The 14,352-nt window shown below is 39.0% G+C and overlaps 1 long non-coding RNA gene across 1 annotated transcript; it reads right to left on the bottom strand.

Moving 5' to 3' along the window:
• Positions 1-4,097: 4,097 nt before the first annotated feature.
• Positions 4,098-6,606, bottom strand: LOC140021775 (uncharacterized). Its single transcript, XR_011825755.1, has 3 exons — positions 6,416-6,606; positions 4,998-5,056; positions 4,098-4,269 (listed from the first exon to the last, which is right to left on the bottom strand). It is a non-coding gene; the product is annotated as an uncharacterized lncRNA (long non-coding RNA).
• Positions 6,607-14,352: the final 7,746 nt, after the last annotated feature.

The following is a 14,352-nucleotide window of genomic DNA, read 5'->3' as shown; positions in this document are numbered from 1 at the left end:
TTCTAGGCGAGTGTGTACTTTATCGCACTCGACCTAAATAAATATGAAATTTTCAATGATTAGTGATTAAATGCTACTTGCGCATGAATGTAAGCCTTTTGGGCTGAACTGGCCATTGCCCCTTGTTACCGGTCGTCTCGAGCCAGAAGCGGACTCGGTCGGGCGACTAGAAACTTGGGTGAACGTTTCGGTATACTCGAGTATTACCTTGTAGGTTGGTGGAGCCTGGCCAAAAGCCAGGGACGGGGTGAATGAATGCACGAATGAAACCAAAAATGCAATGAAATGACAGGAGAACGAACGTATCCTTTTCATGAATGTTACTATCGCTTTCCATTGTAAATGTTTCGTGAATTATTGATACTCCATATTGAAATGACATCATTGAAATGAACTATTGTTAAACAGATTTGATTACTGATTTTACTGGTTACTCGCTGAGCTTCTAGCTCACCCCAAAATGTTTTATTCCCCTCCACAGGGCTCAAGGCGAAGGAAGGGCTTGTAGTGTTTATTCATGGATTATCTCATGTATGGACTGAATTTGGATTTCCTTTTGTGTAATCATTCATATTGGGATTGTATTGAACGTTTAGAATTGCCTGGATGTGTAATAGGCTAGTTTTGCACTTCCTCCTGTACAATAATTGTGATCAAGGATCAGAGTGGCGCAGTGGAAGCGTGGACGCTTCGCTTTTGATATGTAAATGTTGGAATATTTGATTTTTATTTGAGATTTTATCTTGTATTTGTTTGAGGACTGTAGTGATCGACTGAGTCCCGGCGAGAGCCGGACAGGCGGCCCGCCGAACCCTCTGGTTCGCCTTAGGGGGAGGTGGGGCTGTGACAGTTGGTATCAGAGCTTAGGCTTCAGATCTCTGTAGTGTATCCTAGGCTTGAAGTTTAGGATGTCGGACTGTGGGTTTGATTTGACTCTTGAGAGATTTTTTCGGGATGTCTTGACTTGATTGGTACAAGAGGGAATGTCGAGGACGACATTCTTTTAAGGAGGGGAGATTGTGACGCCCCGAAAAAAAAATGAGTTTGAGAACCCGGAAATTTTCTAATTTTCTAGGGTTTATTTTATTAAATCGTTCGCCTTTTCTATATTTTCTTTATTAGAAAAATTCCCCAGATAAAGTTTATGAGCAAAGATAGTTTTAAAATGATTTTTCTAGTGTCGGTTAGTTTTTGAGAAATTAAGAGCGTATTTTGAACGTGGGACCCGCAAGTGCGGCAAATGCATTATATTTTTGACAACTTGTTGAAATTTTATATTAAGTGATATTATTGTACAATGTGTTAAGATATTTGTATTGGAGAGACAAAAAGATAAGTTTTAAACCTAAAGGTGACAAGTGTCACTTTCTTACTCAAGGGTGGACTTTGACCATTTTTACTACCTTTACTAATTGATTAAAAACTTGACCCAAAATTCATCTTCTTCATAAGCTCCTTGGCCGAACCTCTTGGAGACAAAAAGAGAGAAAAGTTTCCAATTTCTTCCTTCTATTTCTTGCCCAATCTCACAAACCAACCGTTAAAACCGTGATTGCTCCATAAAAACCTTTCTCTTGGTGGTATTAAGGTGTGTGGTGAAGTGGTTTGAGAAGCAAAGGTGCTAAGTTGGGTCTTTCCTTGGGTTTGCATGGTAAGTGACTAAGGAACCTTTCCTTTGATCTTGATAATGTTCAATTAGTGATTGGTGGTGGTTGAATAAGTGATTTTATGGATGATTTCATGATTTAGGTTGAAATTAGTGAAGTTTTATATTTAATTAGGATTTTTCTGTTCTCATATGATTGTTATTATGTGGTTATGTATGATGATTGGAAATGATAGTTGATGATTCTAGAAGGTGGAAAAAGTGGAAGATTGCAAGTAAATTCTGTTTTGGAAGAAATCTGGAAAATTAGGGTTCTTGGTTCTTCATTCTGTCCGAAATTTTAGGTCCTAGATAGAGGCCGAATTGGCCTTGGCTTAAAACATGAAAGTTGTAGGTATTGATGTTTTAGAGGTGCCTGTAAAATTTCAGGGCAATTGGAGTAGTGTAAGATGAGATAAGATGAATTTACTGTTGCTGTTTTGGGTTCATCAGGATGTAAGAACTGCGCCTGTAATGGGTTGTTTTGACTGGAATTGCTCTGGATTTGGTTGTTGAGGTCTTCTGATGAAATGTATCTTGATGTCCTAGCTACCATATTCCTTTGGAATTTCTGCATTTGGACCTGTTTAGACTGAGTTGTACTGATTACAGCATAGTGTAATTTGTAAACCTGCAATTACGGTTCTGGTTTGTTATTTGGCATATTTGACTTAGTTGTGTTGGGATTTGGACTGAGTGACCTTCTAAAATGTTGTAGCCCTGTCTTTTAGCTTCGAAATGGTGTATATTGCACCTTCATCCGATACTCGATGTGCCTTTGGTACCATTACCGCAAAATGACGTCAAAACTGTTTTTCTGGTTTTGAGCTTAACTTTCATTTCCGGACTTTTCCCTAGCTTGACTTGTACTAGTACTACTTGGAGCTTGCTGAATGGCTATTGGATGAACTTTGTTGTTGTGTGTGTACCTTTGGGACTGGCTGAGGATATAATGAAGCCATGATGGCTGGAAAAGTAAGCAAATTCAGGAGAAGTGCTGTCCGAACTTTGAAAGGACTTGATTGCATTGAGTTTGTGATCTAAGACTTGGATTTGAGCAAGGCAATGTTATATGATGGATGATTTCTGAGCCGTGGAGGTGAGTGACCTCAAACTATTTCTAAAATTATTTATGAACCGTTTCTTGCATTATTTACTTTTGAACTGTTTCCTAATTTACTTTTGAACCGCTTTCCCGCATTATTTACTTTTGAACTGTTTTCAAGGTTAATTTTGGAACTGTTTTCTTACATATCATGCGTGCTTGCATATCAGTGTCTTGTTATTATTGATTTTGCTTTCAATGATTGTTAAAACGAGTTTTCTAGGCGAGTGTGTACTTTATCGCACTCGACCTAAATAAATATGAAATTTTTAATGATTAGTGATTAAATGCTACTTGCGCATGAATGTAAGCCTTTTGGGCTGACCTGGACATTGCCCCTTGTTACCGGTCGTCTCGAGCCAGAAGCGGACTCGGTCGGGCGACTAGGAACTTGGGTGAACGTTTCAGTATACTCGAGTATTGCCTTGTAGGTTGGTGGAGCCTGGCCAAAAGCCAGGAACGGGGTGAATGAATGCACGAATGAAACCAAAAATGCAATGAAATGACAGGAGAACGAACGTATCCTTTTCATGAATGTTACTATCGCTTTCCATTGTAAATGTTTCGTGAATTATTGATACTCCATATTGAAATGACATCATTGAAATGAACTATTGTTAAACAGATTTGATTACTGATTTTACTGGTTACTCGCTGAGCTTCTAGCTCACCCCAAAATGTTTTATTCCCCTCCACAGGGCTCAAGGCGAAGGAAGGGCTTGTAGTGTTTATTCATGGATTATCTCATGTATGGACTGAATTTGGATTTCCTTTTGTGTAATCATTCATATTGGGATTGTATTGAACGTTTAGAATTGCCTGGATGTGTAATAGGCTAGTTTTGGACTTCCTCCTGTATAATAATTGTGATCAAGGATCAGAGTGGCGCAGTGGAAGCGTGGACGCTTCGCTTTTGATATGTAAATGTTGGAATATTTGATTTTTATTTGAGATTTTATCTTGTATTTGTTTGAGGACTGTAGTGATCGACTGAGTCCCGGCGAGAGCCGGGCAGGCGGCCCGCCGAACCCTCTGGTTCGCCTTAGGGGGAGGTGGGGCTGTGACAGCCTTCATCCTCTCAACAGGAACCACCGGCTTCATTGATGTTTAGTACCTATACTAATCCTACTTTTTCTATTGAACAGGAAAGGAAAGCAAATGAAGCTACTAGGGTATATGATAATCCCTTGTCAACAGTGCTAGATGTGTGACGACCCCACCTCCCCCTAAGGCGTACCAAAGGGTTCGGCGGACCGCCTGCCCAGCTCTCGCCAGGACTCACTCACTATCTCAATCGAGTCACGTACACACATTCATGAACCATAAATAACATTCCCAATTCAAGCTTATAATTTACATTAATAGAAATCGAAGTACGAAGTCTCAATACACCAAACTAGATCAAAACGAATACAATCCAAATACAACATGTTCCATCCGAGGAATAGCGTGAGTACAAGTCAAAATCAAACAGCTAGTCTATGCTAGACTTTACATATCTCACACCTCGCTCGTACCCCTGAAAGGAAAACAAATGGAGTGGAATGAGCTAAAAGCCCAGTGAGGTTCCAAATAGCAAATTGACCATTATTTATAAGTACGAGTTTTCGATATAGCAAAGTAACGAGCTTAAAGTGTTCATAAATGTGAACAGTAACACGTCAAGTAGAAATCTTAAAATGAGCGAATGTAGAAAATTTTTCAAAAGAAACAATAATCCAATAAACAATAACTACTCCAAAGTATAAGGATACGGATGACTCTCAGGAGCCAAATTCCCATTACATTACTAGAAGCTTGATCCCGTAGTAGTTGACACTCCGTCAACTTTCAAGTAAGTAACCAATCCAGTAGAACACCACTTAAACGACTCTCCGTCCACCGTTCAACCCCCAGCTGGGCCCAAAATCCTCAAGAACACGGGTGGTAATACTCGAGTATACCGATTAGTCGAGGAGATATCACTCCACTCGACAATACAAGAGACCCAGGGTTCGTTACCCAATCGACCAAGCCCTTGCCGGCTCGACTAGAGTAACTCGCCACAGGGTTTCTGGAATTCCAGGAAGTGCGCGCATCATAAACAAGTATATCAAGTCAATTGCAACAATAAACAAGTATATCACGTAAGGGCAAGTGCGATAAAGTACACTCTTGCCCTTACAATTCACGTATATAACATGTAATCAGATTGGTCACGTATCAAGTTCAAGTATCAAGTTCAATTCGGTATTTGAAAGCACTCACCCAAAAGATATAGTGCTACTGGTCACTTTCAGGTTATACTCCGAGTTCGGAGTCCAAATCTGCGATAAAACTCAATTTGAGAACTTTGAAACATGACTAGAGTTCGAAACTTAGACGTTTCGTTCAATAAGAATCAAGAAATTGAAATTCACTTGGAGAATACTCGTGAGATACTCGCTCACTTTTTAAATGATAAAACTTTGTAACATTTATACTTGAAATGGTCATGCGAGTCGAAAGTACAAGGGAAAACGTACTTTGAGCAATCATTATTTCATTTCTCAAGGGTACAAGTTCGGCCAAGTCCTTACTTATATACCTCGAACAAGAAGACTCAAGTACCCTAGATGGTTCAAGTACTATTCATATCAACTCGACCCAAGTCGCAAGTGTATTTATATAGTCCTCGAGCGTAAATTTGGCCAGCATGCCCTTTGTGTTTACCTAATTTTCCAGCCATTTAGGCTTCATTATTTTTCTTCAACAACAGCCCAACAACATACATATCAGCAATTTATGTCAAGAGCCGTTCCATAGGCTCACAATATCATAACAACAAGAACCGCATCAAGTACAAGTGCAGAAATTCAATGTGGCACAAGACAGATTTGACGTATACAAGCGGAAATAACTTGTCCGAGGCTACGCTTATCGGATTAAGGCGAAACCTATGCCGTTTCGAAGCTAAGACACAAAGCTACAACATTCATGAAGGTCACTTAGTCCATTTCCTAATGTAACTTAGTCAAAATCTCAGACTACTAAACCAGAAACCAATTCATCGGCTGTTTAAACGCATTATGCTGTAGCGGACGTAACTCAGTGTACACAAGTCCGAATCAGGTTTTCTTTGAGGCATTTTAAAGCTACTTCAGAACACTACAACTTTTATGTTTTGGCCCAGAGCTAAATCAGAATGGATCCTGATCAAAAATCGTGATAAACTGGACTGAACTGAAGAAACGGACTGCTGGGAAATTCTTAAAACAGTAGGGGTATTTTGGACTTTTAACGTTCTACGTTGCTCCGATTGAGCTGAAATTTTATAGGCACCTATAAAACATCATTTCCTACAACTTTTCTTCTTTGACCCAAGGCCAAATCGGCCTCTAACACATAGATACAAATTCGGACAGAAGTGATCAAGAATTTTCCAGAAATCTGGAATTTGTAGTTTCTAGTGAAATTTTCCCTAATTTCTCACTCCAATCACTCCCAAAACACCTTATAAAACCTCAATGGTAACATACAAGTATCACACATCAAGTTGGGCAGAAATTCCACAGCCCTAGTTCATCAATTAAATTGGGGAAAAACTTCTACACATGCTAGCATCCATGAATCCACCACCAATCAAGCTACTAAGCTTACTTTAACCATGATTGAAAGAGAAAGTTAGAGAGATATCATCCTCTTACCTTGATTTGAGTTCTCCAAGGGTAGCCCAAGCCTTCTCTTTCCAAAATTTCACCACCAAACACTAGCTAATCACTCAAGGAGAAGATTAATCGGTTTGGTTTGGTTTGATTCTTGCTTTATAGATGAATCCAAGAAGAAATGAAGAGGTTTCTCTCTTATTCTTCCTCTCTCCCTCTCTCGGCTCTTAGCAGCAGAAATGAAGGAAAAATGGGGCTTAACTTGTCTTATAAGAGAGTAAGAGAATTAGGACTAATGGTGTCCACAAATCTTGGCCAACACTTGGACTAATCTTGACCACAAAATTTTCTTTCTCTTGCCTTGCCTTTGAGCCACACATTCGGTCAAGCTATCATCATGAGGGGGAAGATATTTTGCTCAATTAGTAATGAGCTTATACAGTAAGAAAGTGGTGGTCAAGTGGTGCGTTCAAACGGTAGTGCGCGGGACCCGCCGGTTGGCGCCGTTTTTCTTAAAACTCACGTACTAGGGTTTTTACTTCCCATTCACTAACTTTATACCATTGCTACTAATCACATATTATTTCTCACTCAAAAGTCACTTTTAATCTCCAAATTTAATCCTTACTCTGTACCGAAAATTCATCCGGCGAAAAATCGCGAAAACCCTAATTTTGCTCCAAACTTGAAACCGAAGCGTAAAACCTTATTTTCTAGGTTTATTTACACTTATCATGGAATAATTGGATAGTAGGGCTTTAATAAATGATAATCTTCAAATAAAAAGAAATTTTTAAGAAAACGTGAGGAATTTTCCAATTCCAGTAATTAAAATTAGGGTTTCAATTAAAATATGAGACATTTAGGAAAACCGGTTAGTCACAAGTAAACTAGGGTTTTTGGCTACAATATTAGGGTTTCTAGTCTTTTAAACCAAAATAAGGTTTTAAATCAACCCAAAGAAATACACTTTAATATTTTCTTCACAAACAACCTCCTAATATTCGGGATGTTACAAGATGAACTTCATGAAAATTCAGTTCCCTATATTTCAGCCTATACTGAATTTCATGATAATTCCTCTAAAGATACAGGCTCCGAAGAAAGCAGTCTTTCTAATTCTTCAGATGATGACACGATATCAACAGCTGATACTTCAGAATCCTCATCCGAAGAAGAAACAATTCCCCAGATTCACATGGCAGATCCAGAACCAGAAGTGGTTGAACCTGATGACAATGAGGAGGAAGGAGAAACATCATTTGATCGAACCCAGCGAGCTACTTTTCCAAAATCAAAAGGAGTACCTCTGTTTACAATTGATAATATTCCACCTGAAAAGTGGGAAGCAAGGTTCCATGAATTCCATGCTTGGATGCTTGCCCAAAATTTAACAGAAGAATCTCACTTTGAAATCTTATCAATTTTTACAGCTCATCTGGCTGGAATCCTCAAGGATTGGTGGACAACCATTGGAGATGCAGATAAAATGCTCTTTTTAACCAAACAAGATTTCCTGGAAAATATTCATATTCTCCATCTCACATTTCTTGGAAATGTCCGAGAATTCCATGAAGCAAAAAGAAAAGAATTCTTTCAAATAAAATGTTTATCTTATGATCGACGAGATCTAAATAAACATTTTAAAAAGATGATTAAGTTATTTTACTCTCTTGGTGCAGATATCAATCTCAAACAACCGTTTATCAGTTCCCTTCCCAAGGCACTTGCAGATGGTGCAGAAATGTATATCCATAATAAGTATGGATCAGTTTTAAATCTCACCATTGGCCAAATCAAACAAGCAGTTTTCCTATCTCTTGATGACCTTTGTCATAAGAGGAAAGTTATTCGAGAATATCTAAAAGGAGATGTTTGTTTGGACCAAGCCTGCAAAAAGCCAGAGCTAATAACCAAGGGAAAGTGCCAAGCCTGTACTCCATCCTAGAGGAGAAAAGGATCCAGAAGATTCAAAAAGTTCAAAAGCTTTACCAAGACCTATAAGAATTTTCCAAGAAAATCCTTCCGAAAGAAATGGAGATATTTTAGACGAAAGTCTAAAAGGTTCAGAGGTACAAAAGGCAACAAATGTTTTATCTGTGGAAAGCCTGGACATTTTGCAAAAAATTGTCCTCAAAATCAGAAGGGAGTAAAATTAATTTCAGAAATTCAAAATGAACTTCATTTTTCCATATCTGATTTAGAATCTGAATTTTCTGAACAAGAGGAGCCTACTGACACTACTCTATTGGCTTTACAGGTCCCCGAAGAAATTTTAAGTATTGGGCCTATTGCTATGACAAATAAAGAGGAAAAAGAAGAGGAAGTTTATCCACAAACTCTTATTCATATCTTGTTGGATAAATATTCTAAACCTATACCTCTTATTGCATTTTTTGATACAGGTGCCCATACTTCCATCATGAGAAAGGATATCTTACCAGACTCATATTGGATTCCTGAAGTGAATAAGTTTAGAGGAGCTGATGGAAATCTTTTTGAAACAAGATTTGTCACAAAAAATCCCATCACTCTCAAACTTCTCCCTGATTGCTGTGTTAGTTCAAAATTTCTGGGAGCAAACTTTACCGGTAAGGACTTGTTGTTAGGATTTGATCTTTACAGGCAAAATAAATATCTTATTACAGGAAATGGGATAAAATCAAAAAAGTTTTTTAAACCTTTCATTGAAATCCCAAAGCTGTATTTACTACAAGAAGAAAGTATTCAACAAGATCAACTCCAGCAGTTTCAAAAGCAGATTATTCAAGAATCATGCTCAACAAATCATCAAGAGTTTTTACAAAAGTGTGATCATCCTTTGTGGGAAAATTCTGAGTTTTTTATCCGACTTCATTTTAAGAAAAATGAGGATATCAATCCCACAAAAGCTAGTCATTCTGGAATGAATCCCAATGACACAAAGCTTGCAGAACAAGAATGCCACGAACTTTTAAAGTTTGGACTCATTGAGATTTCTCATTCTCAATGGGCCTGCCAGGCATTCTATGTTAACAAAAGATCTGAACAGGTAAGAGGGAAAATGAGATTGGTAATCAATTACCAGCCTCTAAACATTTTCCTGCTTGATGATAAGTTTCCAATACCCAACAGATTTACTATTTTTTCCCAGATATCCAAGGCCAACTGGTTTTCTAAATTTGATTTAAAATCTGGATTCTGGCAGTTGGGAATTCATCCTGAGGATAGGCATAAAACTGGATTTTGTATCCCAAATCATCATTTCCAATGGAAGGTGATGCCCTTTGGTTTAAAAACTGCACCTTCTCTCTTTCAAAAAGCGACGATAAGGATATTTCAGCCTATCTTACATTCCACACTTGTTTACATTGATGATATTCTTCTTTTCAGTAATAATTTTGAAGAACATCTTGAGTTGCTTAAAGATTTTCATCATCTTGTTAAGCAATACGGGATAATGCTTTCTGAAAAGAAAATGTTTTTAGCTCAGCAAGAAATTTCATTTCTCGGAATGAAAATTGCTCAAGGAAAATGTACTCCTGAACAGCATGTTGGACAATCCATTAAAGATTTCCCTGAAGACAATCTTTCAAAAACTCAGGTCCAACAATTCCTTGGTGTTGTTAACTATGTCCGGGAATTTCTTCCCAAAGCTTCCAAGCATATTAGTCCTTTGACTAAAATGCTTAAAAAGAAACCTCCACCATGGGGTGTTTCTCAAACCCAAGCAATCCAAATCCTCAAGAAGGCACTCCAAGATCTTCCTACACTTCATATTCCATCCGATGGGAAAAAGATCTTACAGACAGATGCCAGTGATAAGTATTGGGGAGCAGTACTTCTTGAAGAAGATGAACAAAGAACAAAACATTGTTGTGGTTTTGCTAGTGGAAAATTCAAAGTTTCTGAACAACACTACCATTCCACGTTCAAAGAAATCCTTGCAGTCAAGAATGGTATAAAGAAATTCTCTTTTTTCCTTATATCTCATCATTTCTTGGTTGAAATGGATATGGGAAATGATCCCTCAAATGCTGCACTTCAAACAAAACAATGTCCCTAACCCCCAATTACTGAGATGGTCAGCATGGTTTTCCCAATATTCCTTTGAGGTTAAAAATATTAAGGGAAAAAAGAACATTGTTGCTGATTTCTTCTCAAGGAAAGAACCTTTGCCTCAACAAGACCAACCTTGTTTCATGTTCTCACCTGTTTGTTCTGAACCCCCAGATATTCACCAAATTCCTCATCCATGGGAAAAAGAAGATATTGAAAGAATCCGAAATCAATATGAATTTGAAATATTCAGTTCATATGGAGGATCAATCTTAAATCCCTTTGGAACTAATCCTGAATATGCTTTCTGTCAAATTTTCATTGCCAGACATGATGATTTTCCAAAATCATTGTTATGGTATTTTTGGTGTCTTTGCCATCAATATCATATTCTTATGGAATTTCAATCACCTTTCTTTAATCAACCATTAAATCCAAACCTTCAAACTTTTCTGCAATGGTTTCGACCATTAACATATTGGTCTGGATTATTTTCAACTCAGTCTAAATATGTTATTTTCCATTTCCATAGACCTTGCAATCTGCAAAATAACCAAGTCCAATCCTGTCCAAGTGCAGTAATTTATAAAGAAATGGATCATACTATTTTAGACCTTGATAATGAGTATGAGGAAGCACAGAGATATATATTTCAGGAAAACAGATGCATTCCTCCTGAAATATGGCCTGGTCACTATGGTTCGTGGAACTACCATTCAAGTCATCCTCACTGGACCAGAATCAAAAAAGCAAAAAAGGAGTATCAGAATAAAATGAATGATACTGTGATGCAGGATTCCCAGGATCCTTATAATGACATAGGATCATCACAAGATTTTCCAACATCCTCAACAGTTTCTTCCTATCAGTTCAAAACTCGATTAGAGTGGAAAAGCATTGAAAATAAAAGGAAGAATGCACGAGCACATCAATATCACATTGAAATGTTAAACAATACAGATCCAGCCACTACTCCATCAGACACCCTAGAGGATGATTACCAGTGGGCATGGAATGACGTTGACATGGAAGGGTCCCCATAAGAAGAGTCGTGTGTTGTTTACTTTTTTTGAAGAGTCGTGTGTTGTTTACTTTTTTGAAGAGTCGTGTGTTGTTTACTTTTTCGAAGAGTTGTGTGTTGTTTACTTTTTCGAAGAGTCGTTTATCCTGAAGGGCCAAATTCTATTTCTATAAATAGAGGCCAGTCTTCATTGTAGACTTTGCAAAATCAATTGTAGACTTTGCAAGCTTCCATGTACCCCGTTTGTATCCATTCATGGAACAATGTCAACTCAAATCAGTCCACACCAAAGGGGAGTTGCTTCGAGCTCATCTTGATGGGAACACTCCACATTTTGTGGATGGTTGTGTACCAAGGGTTCGTTTAAAGAACAAGTACCTGAATGACCATTATGATTTTCATCTTGTTCTTAGTCCACATGAATCTCCAACATCACCAAATCCGCCTTGGGGCCTTGCAAGTGTGTTCGGGCCGGAGTTCGATTTCACGGGATACGCTTCACACCACTTTGAGGACCGTTACCTCATGACCACAAACGATCAAGTTGAGCATACATTGAAGATGGTTTGTGAGATTCAAGGTTCGACAAGGGTTATTTTCCAACTTAGCACGTGGGTTTTGCATTGGATGACATCTATAGCCATCCTAACAAGATTGAGTCGAAGGCATGTAACTCGTCTTGTCACCATTCGTGCTTCAATTTGTGGGCAAATTGCTTTCAAGAGGAGGGGAATGATACGAACAAGAGGAGCCATTGGAGTAAAGCCATGAGTTTTTCTTGGCAATATGTGGTGGCATTAGATTTGGGGTTCATACTACCAACTCTTGTAGTATCATCCATTTCCATCCAGATTTGAGGACGAATCCTTCTCAAGTGGAGGGGACTGATGTGTGCACGGACCTTAGCCCAAGTAATGACCCAGTCCGAGTTCCATTGGGCCCAGTCACACGTGCACAAGCCAAGCTCTTCAAAGAATCCCTCCAAGCCCTTGTTCGAATTGTCCAAGACCAACATGGAGTCCATAGAGAAATTGAAGGCTTGGAAGGAGACAATCAAGTTATCTACACCACGATCCAAGCCCATGAAGAGTCAAGTGGGCCTCCGAGTGAGTTGGCCGAATAGGGCCTTAGGCTTTAGTGTTTAATTTATAGTTAGATTAGTTGTTCTAGTAGAGCATGGGCCGGCCCATCTTGATCCCAAGATGGCCGAATTCCCCTTTTCCTTGTTTTCCTTAGGGTTTTTGGAACTCTTAGCCTATAAATAGGCTTGCTTTGTAAGGTTTTAGGTAGACGTTTTATAAATCAAATTACTTAGTTTTTCGATTTTCTTGCTTGTGTGAATTTCGAGCTTTACTTGCTTCTGGCAAGGGTGATTGAGCAATCTTGCATCTTGTCCTTGATTGTTCTACCGACCTATTCCCAGGAGTATTCACCTTCATCGGAGTCGTCGTTCTACAGCCTTTAATCAAATCGTGTCGTCCGTTTGATTCTAGGTCCAGCAATCCAAGCGTTGGACAACCTCGCTAGATCCTCGGGCAAACGTGCTACGTGTCTCGAAACGTGTTGATCGAGGACCGCAATAGTTGGCCTCAGAGCTTATGTGGAGGTTCCCTCATACGTCATGGCGAATACAAGACGCATAAAAGCTAGCCCACAACATTGTCTTCCTGATCCTAAGGGAGTCAAAGAAGTACCATTACGTGGTGTAGATGAGCAATTGGACCTCGTCAAATCTCAATTGCTTGGTTGGTTTTATACCCGTTGCGGTGTCAAAGACAAAATTTGTAGCTTGGCCATTGATGGGAGTTGTGAAGTCAACCTTGCAACTGCTATCATGGTTGAGAAATTAAATCTTCCAACCATTGGTCATCTTCGACCGCACAAGTTGATGAGTACTCAAGGTGTTGTCTGGGTTACTAAGCACACACTTGTACCTATTCAAATCGGCAAATATGTGGACGAGGTGTTGTGTGATGTAGTCCCAATTCAAGTGACACGGGTTGTTGGGCAAAGCGTGGATGTCGAGGCCAGAAGTTAAATATGACGGACATACTAATAAGTATTCCTTCTTATTTAATAGTCGTCGTATTGCACTTGTATCACTTACTTATGACCAGTTTTGTATTGATCTAGCACACATGAAAAGTGAGGTTGAGCGTTATTGAATGGAGAAACAGCTAGATGAGGGAATTGTGCCTGAAGAGATAAAACCCGAGGGAGTTGAATGCAATGAGATGAAAGGGTCAGCTGTTGAAATAGACAAAGAGATGGAAAAATCTGATGAGATGGGTGGTAAAAAGGGAGAAAAGAGAGAAAGTGGGCTGATCTTGAGCAACCCGGTGAAGGCCTATTATTTTCCTAACGAACTTACCTTGCTTTGTTTAGTGTTTCTTCTTGTATTCAGATCAAGCAAAGGCAAGTTGAGCTGATCTTGGTGTGTTCCATTCCAAAATCAATTGTAGACTTTGCAAGCTTCCATGTAGTTGGTACTCCAAGAGTTAAACCCCGTTCGTATCCATTCATGGAACAATGTCAACTCAAATCAGTCCACACCAAAGGGGAGTTGCTTCGAGCTCATCTTGATGGGAACACTCCACATTTTGTGGATGGTTGTGTACCATGGGTTCGTTTAAAGAACAAGTACCTGAATGACCATTATGATTTTCATCTTGTTCTTAGTCCACATGAATCTCCAACATCACCAAATCCGCCTTGGGGCCTTGCAAGTGTGTTCGGGCCGGAGTTCGATTTCACGGGATACGCTTCACACCACTTTGAGGACCCTTACCTCATGACCACAAACGATCAAGTTGAGCATACATTGAAGATGGTTTGTGAGATTCAAGGTTCGACAAGGGTTATTTTCCAACTTAGCACGTGGGTTTTGCATTGGATGACATCTATAGCCATCCTAACAAGA

This window comes from Coffea arabica, chromosome 11e (assembly GCF_036785885.1).
Source record: "Coffea arabica cultivar ET-39 chromosome 11e, Coffea Arabica ET-39 HiFi, whole genome shotgun sequence".
Classification (NCBI taxonomy): domain Eukaryota; kingdom Viridiplantae; phylum Streptophyta; class Magnoliopsida; order Gentianales; family Rubiaceae; genus Coffea; species Coffea arabica.
Note: the sequence above shows the minus strand (reverse complement) of the source record. Positions and strands in the feature narration are given on the sequence as shown.